Raw genomic sequence first — 13,385 nt, 5'->3', positions numbered from 1 at the left:
TTGGTTAAGCTATAAGGATGGCAGGAGCACAGAGTACTGATCCATCCATTAGTTGTAGTTTATGTAAATAGTTGTATATAGTAGAGGGATGAATGTGTGAAGCGAGTGTATTTATAAGTAAGAATGGAGAGTGAGTGATATTCTAGTGATAAGCACCTAGACGATGCTGGCTGTATGGCGGAAGCCAATGCCAAAAAAAAAAGAAAAAAAAAAGTAAATTTGATCATACAGGTTAAGTTCAGATGAAAATCATGATAAGTGTAATCACCCATTGGTGTAACCCTTTCTCAGTGGATATTAAACTCACATCAATAGGTCCTTAGGCCACTTCCGCTTCAAGCGACGAGGAGGATTGTCTGGAAGGTGTGGAGAGGAGAGTTGTTGGACAAGAGGATTAGGATGGAGATCTAGTATAGGCTGTGAAAGTTGCGATAGCGAGACTTTATTAGATCAGTGACAAAAGGGATGTGAAGGTCAGTGTGAATGGTAAGGTTAGAGATGTAGAATGGAGCATTCAGGATTTTCCGTAGGATTTTAGACTGTAGTGTCTGCAGGCGTTTGGAGGGTTTAGTTGAGCCCCACACTTCTGCTCCGCATGTCCATATTGGTCTTAACAGTGTCTTGTAAATAGTCAGTTTGTGATTCAAGTCGAGTTGGGATCTGCGGTCAAGATGTCTAGTAAGTAGCTTGTAGCGTCTGTTCACGTCTTGTCGTTTCAGTCGAGTATGTGGATTCCACGTGAGTCTCTTGTCAATGTACAGTCCTAAGTATCGCACTACGTCAGCTGGAGGAATCGTTACACCGTTCAGTTGAACTGGTGGACTTGCAGATTTTCGAAAAAGCAAACGTAATGTGCACTGATTTTTTGTTCATTAATTTTTTAATTTCCATTTTTGACACAAATTTAAATTAGAAATATGAGGAAAATAAGTAAAAGTTCATTATGAACTGAGAAGTTTGTAATCGAACCATTATAAATTTGTTAAACATATTGAAGGAGAAATAAAGTTACTCCTGGATGGGTAGAAGTGTAGTGAAGTCGTAGCAAAAGTGGGTGTTTGTATATAATGCTGTTGTGTTTTAAGAGCACAAGCGTGTACATTCAATTGCACACATATACCAACTATAGTCTGTACTGATAGAGCAGACTGAGCAGTTTGTTGTTGTTGTTGTTGTTGTTGTTGAAGTTGGCGTATACGAGTGAAATAACTCACTCCCAATGGTGCACACACTTGGGGGATGGCAGGTTGCAATGGTGATGAAATTGAGTTTACTCAGAGTAAATATAAACTAAAGTAGGATAGAATAGTGTACGGTGGGGGCGGCTTGGAAGCTGTTTGGCGGCTGGGTGCCGAGAGAGAGAGAGAGACAGACAGAGAGAGAAGAGTATGTTTGGCCAGGAGAACTCCACGTTCTTCTGCACACAAACACAGCGAGCGAGCGTAACGTCACTGGGAAAGAGCTGGAGTAACATAGAATGGCAAGCGTTTTCAAACGATGGTAACAACATACTGTATGCTCGTCCTACACTGTCTGCAAAGCAATGTTAGCGTTACCAACCGAGGGTTACTTGGGCCAAGTATCTGAGAGTCGCTAAACAACTTGTCACAGTTCGACTTTAAACATTTCATTTAACTTAATTAATATAATGTAAAATTTGTAAATTAACTTCTCATTTTTGTACAACTTCTTTTCCGTTACTTCAAATAAACAATTAACTTTACCTCAGATTAAAAAAAAACAAACATATTTTTGGCACACAAACGGCCATTACAATCCACTGGTTCTAACCAAATTTACTCGAACTTGGAATTTGGTACAAATTTTGCAGAATTTTACTTCAAAGTCACCCACATCTTTTTCTTTTTGGCAATGTTTTGGTTTTACGTGTTTGAAAAATAAAATACCAGGTGCAGAGAAAATGGTTAGAAGATGTTTTTAAGTGAAAAATCATCGAACTAAGGATTCAAGATTGGCGAAGAATCAGTCACAAATAAAAACAACTCGTCTTTTTGCCAACGTTTCGACAAATATATTGTCTTCTTCAGGGCCTGGATATTACAAATACAAAACAATTTACAGAGTCAGTAACATAGAAAATCAGTAAAAATCAGTAATACAAAAATAAACAGTGAAATACAATAAATTCTTTATAATTATTGAAAACTTATGTGGCTACGCGGGTTGGTTGAGAGTTACAGAAACTAAGAGCCAGAACTAGAGAACAGATATTATACAGATATAGCAGGACTTACACGGGAATTTTGGTCATTTATGCTTCAAAATGGTGTCAATTTTTAGAAAATTTATCTGTCTTTCTAACCGTGTCATCCAGAATCGAATTCGGACTAAAACTTTCTGAGTTATAACATTTTTATTGGAAAAAAGTAATGATTTTTGGAAAATTTAAAGTGACGTCACTCAAAAACAGTGGTAAATATGAAGTTGGCTAATACGTCATTGAACTCCACTTCAGATGTAGTACACACTGTACGTAGGCCTATGGACATTACTTACTGGTTCACCCTGTATATTGTAAAGAAGTATAATGTATTATAAATGAATATATGTATTGTATATTATGTAACTATTAGATATTGTATACATAATTCTGAATTATCATGTATATTTAGTTTATTATTTAATTAATGATTTCCTATCAGCAGGGGTACTGTAGGTAGGAAAAAACCAGTTAAAATGAATTTAGGTACAATAATGTAGTTTATTTCTATTAATTATTATTATTTATAATTATTATTTCTAAACTACATTATTATATACAAATTCATTTTAATTCAATTATTGTAATCACATTGTAAAATATGTTCCACAGCTCTGAAGATGACTTAGGTGGTAAGCTCGGCCTAATAAATATCATGACTGAAATTGGCATTTATTTATTTATATGAACAGTAATAAAAAGTTAATATATTATATTTGGGGAGGTCCTCTCCTCTTTGCGTAGATTGCAATGAGGAGGAGGATTTGAAACATACGAGTATAATAATGATATGTCCACGTTATGTACTAGAAAGGAAACGAATGTTTGATGACATGTTATACAGGTATAATGATGCACCATTTCGCTACGAAGACATAATATTCTCCACCAACATTTATGTGCTTAAGACTATAGCAGAGCTAGCAATGAAATATGAATGTATTTAAAAGTTATAGCCGAATAGAATGAATGCAAGAAAATGATTAGAGAAGGATTACGTGATTTTAATTTTGGTTAAGCTATAAGGATGGCAGGAGCACAGAGTACTGATCCATCCATTAGTTGTAGTTTATGTAAATAGTTGTATATAGTAGAGGGATGAATGTATGAAGCGAATGTATTTATAAGTAAGAATGGAGAGTGAGTGATATTCTAGTGATAAGCACCTAGACGATGCTGGCTGTATGGCGGAAGCCAATGCCAAAAAAAAAAAAAAAATGTGGCTGTGTCATGGACACGTGAATACGTTTTCCTTCCGTATTTTTATATAAAAATATTTTTATTTATGTATTTAGGATGAAATCAAGGTAACAAATAATTACTGTGTTACAATATAACTTTATTAATTATAGGTCTGTGATACGAAGAATGGATTGTTGAAAAACGTCGTAGTGAAACGTGCACTAGCTGCTGCCTAATGTGTCTTCATAATCGACGATCGAACACTATCTATGCCTATACAGTCCGTTGTCAATGTAGAAGCGATTTCATCATCCACTTGCATAATTTCAACCGGCCCCAGCTGCAGATGTACTGACACCGTCGTTGATCCGCTCGGCCGCATTCATTCTTTTATGTTCCCGGCACAGCTTGACTCGGTCAGATGGTGTTTTATTATTACCATTCGATTGTTCTTCAGAAGCCGTTTCCAACCGTATACGATCTCTGTATTTGGTTTTGGCTTTTCGACGCGTATAGGCCGACATTATATATTTTTGATAATATTTTTTTATTCTAACACCTTATTATATTCTCTGTCACTATTTTACACTAATGTTTTATATACAACGACAGCTGACGATTAAAACTTGAACGAACATCGTAGCTTCTCCGAGTCAAAAGTTATACCAATTGCAAATCTCTATACGCAGCAAAATGGCGGCGCTTCCCCCTCCACCGCGCGCGATGCGTCACAGTTCTCGTTTATCGTAATGAATTCTTTGATCCTTTAGCTATCCAGTGGTCTAATTTAATTTTGGATGTAGACGATAGATTCGAAACTATAACGCCAAACTGTACCCCCCGATTTTGTTATCATTAGGTTTTTTGGATTGCCTCCATATGATTCAAATTTAAAGACGTATTCACCTCAAAAAATTTGGGGCCTACAGATACTTTATGTACAGTTAAGTTACCTCTCCCCCTGAGATTATGCTGACTATTAGATTGGTAAAACTTCAAAATTAAATTTGCAGTTTTAATAGACCTATCATTCAAGTTTCACTAAGTTTGCGCAAAAACAAGAAAGTTCCTGTAATATTTCATTTATTTTAGATTAATTATTATTTAAAAAAAAAAATGAAAAATTAGTTACAGAAGTTGAACTTGATTAAAGTTTAGAAGAAGGAAATAGTACGGAAGGGAGAAAAGTAGGACGAGAAAAAACGAGCAGAAGAAAGAGTATGAAAACGTAGAAGAAGAAGGAGGAGGAGATGATACTAAGAAGGGAACTGAGTTAATGGGCCGGCTAATAATGAGGTAGTTGTTCTTGCCAACAGAAAGGGTTGTATAACTAGAAACGGTACGCGCTCCAGAGGGCTGCAGATAGGAAAAAATAAAGAAAAAGAAGTGAGGTAATTAGGAATAATTATACTAAGAAAATTGTTCACAAATCTTTCTGACACTCCCTTCTAATATTCTTTCTTTTTATCCTGATGAAGAAGAGGCAGGAAACATTCGTCCTTTTTTTTTTCCTCCCCTGCTTCTGCTTGTATATTATAACTGCACGGGTGTAAGGGGAGGTCGGCAAGAAAGGCAAAAGAAGGGAGGAAATGTAGAGAGCACGTTAATTACCTGGGTGAAAAGATGCGCGCAGCCAAGTCGAAAAGGCATTAAAGTGAAAAACTAATTAATATTAAATCTTGTAACAAAAAGTGAAGTAGATGAGAGACGGGAAATTGGGATGTAACAAGGTTAGAAATGTCTCGTTACAAGAAAGGCTGTTCTCAGTTCGAAACTAGAACGACTTACAAGTAGCCTGGGCAAGGCTGTACACTGTGCGGCAGATGTCGCCACTTCCACCAGTGTTAGCCTTCATTGTCTTTGCCTTTCTTGCCTACCTGGGTGCTATTCCGACTCTTCAACAAGTCCCTTATTTCTAGTCAGCATGTAAATGTTCTTCGTCTCATATAAGAGAGAGAGAGAGAGAGAGAGAATAATCTTAATTCCAAATAACCAAATTTAAAGCTAAAGTTTTAGAAGTTCACGGTTTTAATTGAAGGTAAACAATATAAAAAGAAAATTAATTTTAGAATCTCAGAAATTAATATCAAGAACTTTCTGCTCGCAATTTAAAATTTCTTCCCGACTAAACAATGTTCAAAGTTTCCTTATTAACGTATTTTCATGCCAATGACCAAGCTGGTAACATTCGCTTTCAACAAGTGTTCAACTTAAAGCATTAAAAAACCAAAATTACAATCACTGCAACACCACCAACACGAAAATAGTGAAGATTTGCTAAACTATTTACCAGTTCTTGTCAACCAGACGGCGAGCCTACTTGTCTTAAAAGTTTCCTTGAGAAAAGTGTTGTAGATGAGGATTCTAAAGCTGAAATATTCCTTAACGAGCTTGTATAAATAATAAACTTTGTGAAGTAAGGGGATTTCGAGGACTGTAAGATTAGATTCTGATTGGAACACATAAAACTAAGGAGCAAAGAATTTTATAGTTTGGATCCTTGAGGAGATCTTTTGTACCCCAAATTCAATGCTGCAGCCATCCCCACGAACTCTTTAAAATAGTTTTTAGAAATGTCTTTTGTTGTCCGTGGAAGGATCTGTTGTCTAGCTTCTCTAGCAGACTTTAAAGTTGTCCAAAGCCACTTCTTTTGTGTGCTGCTGTTTAAAGTAGTAGTTGAAGATTCCAAGAAATCTATAGCCATAGCATAGTACTTGTTTACAGGACTATGCTGACTTCTGGTGTGGGAATTAAGTTGTACTAGCAAGAAAGAGTGTTGCGTCGAAGGTTAAAAGCCAAGACCATGTTTTGTCTCCAACATATTACTGACACACTGTTTAAACAATTTTATGTAAGACATCTTTAATCAAAGACGCCTTACTAACATAATTAAGTTGCTTAATCCGTACAGATATTGGATTAGGAAGTTCTTTTTAATCTACCACAACTTCATATTAGCGTACTGGATCCCACGCGGAGCTCCATAGATTTTCTCTTCATAGAAGCCTCAAAGAAGTTATGGACAGTTTTATGGCATTGACAAAGTTTTCGGATGCCAATCACCTAAAAATATGAGATCTTTATGTTGATGCGCCTTATATTAAAAATGTAAATAAATGAATAGAAGGCTAAGTAGTACATGGTTACCGGTCGGAATACACCATCCAAAAGACTGGTGACAATTGGGTGCTACATATTTGAAAGGTGAACGAGTTCGTTTATCTGGGCTCCCTGGTAAACGTAGATAATGACATGTCAGCCGAAATAAGGCGAAGGATTGAAGCAACTAACAGAGGGCTTCGGAAGCATCTGGGAAGTTATCTGATATCAAGGAGGGAGACGAAGCTGCGATTGTACAAGACCTTGATCCGTCCAGTCCTGACATACGTCTCTGAAACATGGACCATATTTAAGACAGATGAGGGGAGGCCTCCTAGTTTTCGAAAGGAAGATACTGTGCGGCGAATTTTCGGCCCAGTGGGACAGGAATGGAGGTCTTGAAAGAAAAAGGAGTTATAGGCGCTGTTTAAAAGAAATAGATGTTGGGTCAAAATTTATGAAGTTGGCTAGACTTCAGTGGGCTGGACATATGGTTAGAATGAGGGACGTGGACATCCCAAAGAAAAGGTGACGAATGAGCACCTCCATGGAGCCAGGAGAGATCGGAGGCCGAAGCTGCGATGGATGGACGCTGTTGATGTTGATGCGGCCAAGACTCAGCAATGAGTGGTAGTGCCGTTGGATGATAAAATAAATTAGCGAACCAACTTCACACATGAAATTTTTATAGCATCATTAATGTTTTCATCATCTCAGCGCAATCAATAATGGAAGAGCTTTCCATCATCTTAAATAAATTGCGGACATTTTACGAGTTCATTTTCAGTGTAGTCTTGAACATTGGGCCACTAGTGTCCAAAATATATCTCATTTTTTTTAAAGATGAGATTCATTAAAGTTTCAATAATTTAGTTAACAGTGAATAATGTTTTATCAATATTAAAGAGTGTACAAGATTTTTTAACGACTAGTTCCGTTAAAGACCCTAAAAACTGACACTTTGAACTAACTATTGGCTGAAGAAGTTTACTGCGTCAGTAGAATCTTTTATAAGAGTTGAAATATTATGTTTTACTAATACTTAATCGTCCACTATCATTTATCAGATTAGTTTTATAGAGAATCGCCGACTTGGACAAAGGTTTTTTTTGGCCTGGGTAGATATAAAATCACCATCAAATTGGGGTTGTTACAACCTTTAGGTCGAATCCCCAATACCCGAAAGCCATAAGTTCCGGTACAGCCAATCTGCTTTTCTGAATCCTCTAGCAGCCATTCTTGACTCTACATCCTTTTTCCAGCGTTTTCTAGGACTGCATCGATTCCGTCTATCCTTTAAGAGGGAGTTGTAAACTCTTTTTGGCCAGCGATCTCCGTCTATCCTCATTAGATGGTCGTATTCTATAGATCTTATTCACTATAGTTCTTTTCATGTCTACTTTATCTCTAATCACAGAGTGATGGATACGCTACCTATTTTTTTTATAAGACTACATATTTACAAAAACGTGGTAGATCTTGCTTTTTGTGAGCATTCTCATTTCTTAACTCCTGAGGATTGAATTCAAGGTCTTAAATCAATTAATAGATGTAAAATAAAATTAGATAATATGGACATACGTATATGTAGATTTACCAAATGTTTTAAAATATTATTTTAAAGGAAAAAATTAATAAAGTGATCTTTGAGATATGGTAACATCAAATTTTTAAGACCTTTGATGATACGTTCATGATATTGCAAAAAGAACGAGTACGTTCTTCCAAGTCAGATTCAAAATCTTTGTACCACTTTTGCTTCCCAATCTTCCTGTAATACAACAACCAAACAAACCTCTAAGAAGGCGCGAGGAGAAATACAAAAAGCTTTTCATGTAAAAAAAAAAGAAGAAAATATTATATTACTGTAATAAAGTTTATTTCTGAGCTTGTGAACTGTGAGTCTGCCTGTTGCCAGTGTACGAGTAAGTGAGAAAATGAAAGGTATTAAATCGAAGTAAGATATTGGAGAAATGAGAAAATGGGGAAAAATTGTGTGAAGGAAAAATTTGCTGACGAAAGGGTTTTTCTTTCTCTTTCTCTGTCGATTTTTCCTCCCCATACTATCTTATTTCTGCGGAGGGGATCTCTGTCTCTTTCTCGGTCGGCACTGCCTTCATCGCAACCCTACAGATTTCCTACCAACCTCATACCCTTCTTCTAAAAACCAATATGTGTGAAAATGAATTTGATCGGGGCGGAAGACGTACGGTGGAAGTAACCGGGCATATTTTCTTTACCAATCTCTCCTGATCTCATATGGCCAAGTGTCTATTTATATAGGATTCACACATTGCCTAGCGAAATACTCGAATATTTCACATTAAAGAAAAATATAACATTAATTAATAATAGTTTTTCTTGTTATAAAAACACAATCAATTGCTATTTATAAAATGAAATAATCATTCAAAAATATTATTCAAAACTGATTCAATATTATTGGGAGACAACCACTCAACGGGCTCAACTCTCCATATTTGTCATTTTACTAATATATTCAATCTCTACAGCTATTAAACAATGTGTCCGCACGATATAATTAAAGAGTTTTTGTTGCCATTATTTAGCAATCCTTGAAATGAGGCAGTTTATCGTTTCAAGTAATAAGTGTTCTTATTTTATCGTGTTCAAATTGTATCTATTTTGTTTTTCTTTCAGTTAATATCAAGATTTTACTATTTTTTTAAAATATATTTTCTTATGAGCAAATATTTAGCATTTATTCATGTTGAATATAACGAATAACACGATGTTATTAGCTTATCGCTGACTAGAGGTAAAGGTTTTTTTTTGGCCTGGGTAGATATAAAATCACCATCAAATTGGGGTTGTTACAATCTTTAGGTCGAATCCCCAATACCCGAAAGCCATAAGTTCCGGTACAGCAAATCAGCTTCTCTCAGTCCTACAGCAGACATCCTTGGCTCTATATCCTTTAACCAGCGTTTTCTAGGACTGCATCGATTGCGTCCATCCTTTAAAAGGTAGTAGTAGTACTCTTTTCGGCCAGCGATCTTCGTCCATTCTCATTAGATGGCCGTACCCATTCTAGGCGTTTAGATTCTACAGTTCTATCCACTATAGTTCTCTTCATGTCTACTTTATCTCAATCACAGAGTTAGGGATTCGCTGCCTTCTAAATAATTATTATTTTGGTCTCATCGAGATTTGCAATTGTAAACTTGAAAACAAGCAAATGCGATGCTAGAGTAAAATTAGATGAGTGGCAAATGAAGAAGGTGTACCAGTCTGAGTATCAGTTCTTGGCGACCATATTAGTTCACGTGATCACTTTGGCCGCTAGTGCTGTAGCCTCCTAACAGGAATAGAGGTAAGGTTAGGCTTCAAAGATGACTGTGTAGAAGTGGAATCTTAGATACTGGAATTTTAACAGATGGATTGTAAAAAAAAGAATAGAATTATGTAGAGTTTTGTTGGAGATATTATCAATAGCATTGATACCCACGATTGAGTCATTGATTCTCGTAATTAGGATGACTTTTTCGTAGGATTTTGGATTGTAAGCGATTATATTCAATAAAGATTGGAATGCTATATCGATTGCTACACTGTTTTGTACAAAGTAAGTTTGTTTTGTTACTTAAATTTAGAAATTTTGTCAAGTTGTCTTGAAATAGTCTGTTACGTTTCTATTCGTTCGCTTTTTGTGGGGATTCCAAATTTATTGTTTGTCCAGATGCCATACTAGGTAGGATACACACTTAGAAATAGGTATTATTTGATTTAATACTGGAACAGATAAAGAATCGCAGATTTACAGACGCTGTTTAAACATTTCTGTTCGCAGACTTTTATTTTCCATTTTGTGTATCACTTTTCTATTCAGGAAAGATACAGAAGTGTCTAGTTTGAGACTGTGGTTGGCACAGGATAGCAAGAAAAGAAAAAAAACAGTATTACTGCACTTAGATGCAAAGTAAGGCTCTAACGGTGTAAATTCTGAATAATAAACAAGACCCAAAACACTATCCTGCGGAACTAGGCACTCTCAGGAAGGAGAAAGAGAGAGGGAGAAAGAAAAATTAAGATCCTTGAGTGACCTGGAAAAACCAGTCACTCAGGATGAAGAACTGGGGATGGGGTACACTCAGAAAAGAAGTCTTTTAACTTAATTTTCAACCTGTTACTTTCTTTTTATTGAATTTAGAAGTCAGTTAAGGAGAGCAGGCGCCAAGATAGCGGTGGTTTGAGATTCGATTTCCGATCTTGAACTTGGATTTTATTTAGTGTAATAAAATGAGCAATTAAAGCGAATAAAGTGGTTTCTGACATTTCATCCAATATTAGAGGTTGTGAATAATAAGTTTGATGTAGAGAATTTGATTTCAACTATGTTTCTATGTTTGAGTCGTCAAATTCTGAACATCAAATTGATTAAATCATCTTCTGATGATGGGTGAGAGATGAAATGGAGCGAAATGCAACAAATGAAATCAACGATATTATCCAAAACTGCGGGACTAACCACATTTTTTTGATATTTACCGTTACTGAATTATTAATATGATTTTTATAAAGTAGAACAATTTTTTTTAACAATTTTCTACATTATAACAGTGAAAAATCTAGAAAATGATAAAATATGAAGTGATATATGGAGGGTAAAAGGGGAAAAGACCACTGGGATGGGAAATGACACAATATTAGTACATATTTAGCGGGGGTCGACGAAGGAGAAATGGAAATATAGGGATATAAAGGGACAACTGGGTAACATCTGAGTAATGAATGTTGAACGATTGTAAATGTTATATTTCCATGTGTTTTTGCGACCGTGTGCGAAGTTCAGTGTGAATATAGGGCTGAGTTTTCACAATAAATTCCATATGGTGCCCTAGCCCTTTTCCTAACGGTTTAACCAAGTCCCTACAAGTATGCAAATATCCTTTGGCTAGCTTCCCTTTTATAACATTTCATTCTCTGATCTTGATTTTCCTTTTTTTTTATCTTCCGCAAGCGAAATAATATGTCTAATATACATGTTTGCCACTCGACAATTTTTTGTTGGTTATGTATGTCCCTTAATATTTAAAAATATAAATCCACTCTACTGAAAGATTTTTTTAATATTTTTTTTATAACATTTACGGTTCTTTCTTTATTCATTTCGAGAGACAATAGAGAACATATGGTGTATATACTATTTTCTAGAATAGTTCGAGGAACCAAATCTATAAAGAAGGCTGTGAAATAAAAAAGTCAACGAAAACAGATTTTTATAGCGGATATATAAACAGGCTGGCCAATTTTTCTATGATACTTCCATCAAACGCTTTTATTTTTATAGCTTTTCACTTTCTTCAGTACCAATAAATTTATCTTTGACTTTATATTCTTGTCCTGTCTCCGGGAAATATGTTTGATTTAGCTTCAGACTATGAAGGCTAGTAATGCTGTGGCGACATCTTGAACAAGATTTTGGTGGGCGGGGCGAAATTAAAATTTAAAGAACACGCCGTACAGAGAAGTGACCCAAATCAGAATTAGTGAATTATATCAAAGCATTACACGAAAGATTTACAGGAAGTGCAGTGCGTTACAAACGAATTACTCTTTTGTACGCTGCAAATGTAGCTTATTCTGTAATTTCAGAGTAAAAAAAAATCTAAGTAAAGGATGTGAATACAATTTAGAAAAGGAATGGACAAAAGTCCGACCCGCTGCTGTTTTTTGTTGCTAGACAAAAATTAGCGAAAATTAAGTAAAAAGATCAGATCATAAGCCGTGCTAAAAGGAGACAGCTCTGCTGTGTATCTGGACATATGGGAAAACTAAAGGCACTGGCTAGGGTGGGATGTACAATAAGTAAAGAAATCTATTTTTTTTTCAGGAGGACTTTACGTCCAACTACCAATTTAGGTATCGTGGACGAAGGCGACTAGCAATTATACTTTACTGAGAATTACTTATATTAACCACTAAATAAAATTCTAGACCTAGACCGAATCTAACCTAGTACTATAATCTTAGCTTTGTTATCCGCTAGACTAATGTGGCGCCTAGGACCTGGGTAGGAAGTTTGGAAGAGAAATAGATTGGATTGCTGAGACAAGCATGCGTACCTCTAGGCTAAACGATTTATGGAGAGGATTGAGATTTAAGGACACAATCTCTCTCCCTCAGGAGGAGAAAATTTTTCGTTGAATTTCGGTAATGGTTTTTAAGATAGTCCGGGAGTTCAGATCTAAGAGAAAGAATAATTATGTGGCGATAGAGTATACGATGAACAACTGTATAGATCAGTTTACCCGTTCCGTACACACTAGGGTATTTTGGTTGGTTGATCTGTGAAAGGTTACACCCTCGTAAGAATCTTACACTCCCGTAAGGTTGGAAGATTTAGGACTTTAGTTCTATGATAAAGCAGACACGAAGGTTACTCCTTGAGGTGAGATTTGTATAGTTTTTGGAAAGGCCTGAATTCCATGAGATTAGGCACCTCCAATAAATAATAATAATAATAATAATGAAAGGGAAGGGATTAGCTATGCGGTTAGCGTACTGGACTCCCACGCGGAGGTCCCGGGTTCGAATCCAGCTGCTGACCCTTAGATTTTCTCTTCCTAGGAGCTTCATACAGCACATTGTCCGGTGATGGACAGTGTTGTCTGTAACGAGAGAACACTGTCCGGAGGCCGGCAGTGCACTGAAAAAAGCTCCGGGCACCAATAACCTTAGATGTTGACGCTTCTTAAATCATTATTATTATTATTATTTTTTTTTAATGATATCGTTCGAGATTTGCAACTAAACTAACAAAAAAGCAGACTGCTGTTTAGAATTGGATAAAACGATTTCAAAAAGACGATTGCCAGAAAATTCGAAAAGTGTTTTGTAACTTTTAAAAGACATAACAACA

The 13,385-nt window shown here is 35.9% G+C and overlaps 1 protein-coding gene across 14 annotated transcripts in view; it reads right to left on the bottom strand.

The window, feature by feature from the left end:
- Positions 1-13,385, bottom strand: part of bru3 (CUGBP Elav-like family member bruno 3) — an 838,385-nt gene that overhangs the window by 104,152 nt on the left and 720,848 nt on the right. The gene's annotated exons all lie outside the window — the stretch shown is intronic.

The sequence above is a fragment of the Rhodnius prolixus genome, unplaced genomic scaffold (assembly GCF_049639745.1).
Source record: "Rhodnius prolixus isolate KJV_2025 unplaced genomic scaffold, Rpr scaffold_9, whole genome shotgun sequence".
Lineage (NCBI taxonomy): Eukaryota > Metazoa > Arthropoda > Insecta > Hemiptera > Reduviidae > Rhodnius > Rhodnius prolixus.
Note: the sequence above shows the minus strand (reverse complement) of the source record. Positions and strands in the feature narration are given on the sequence as shown.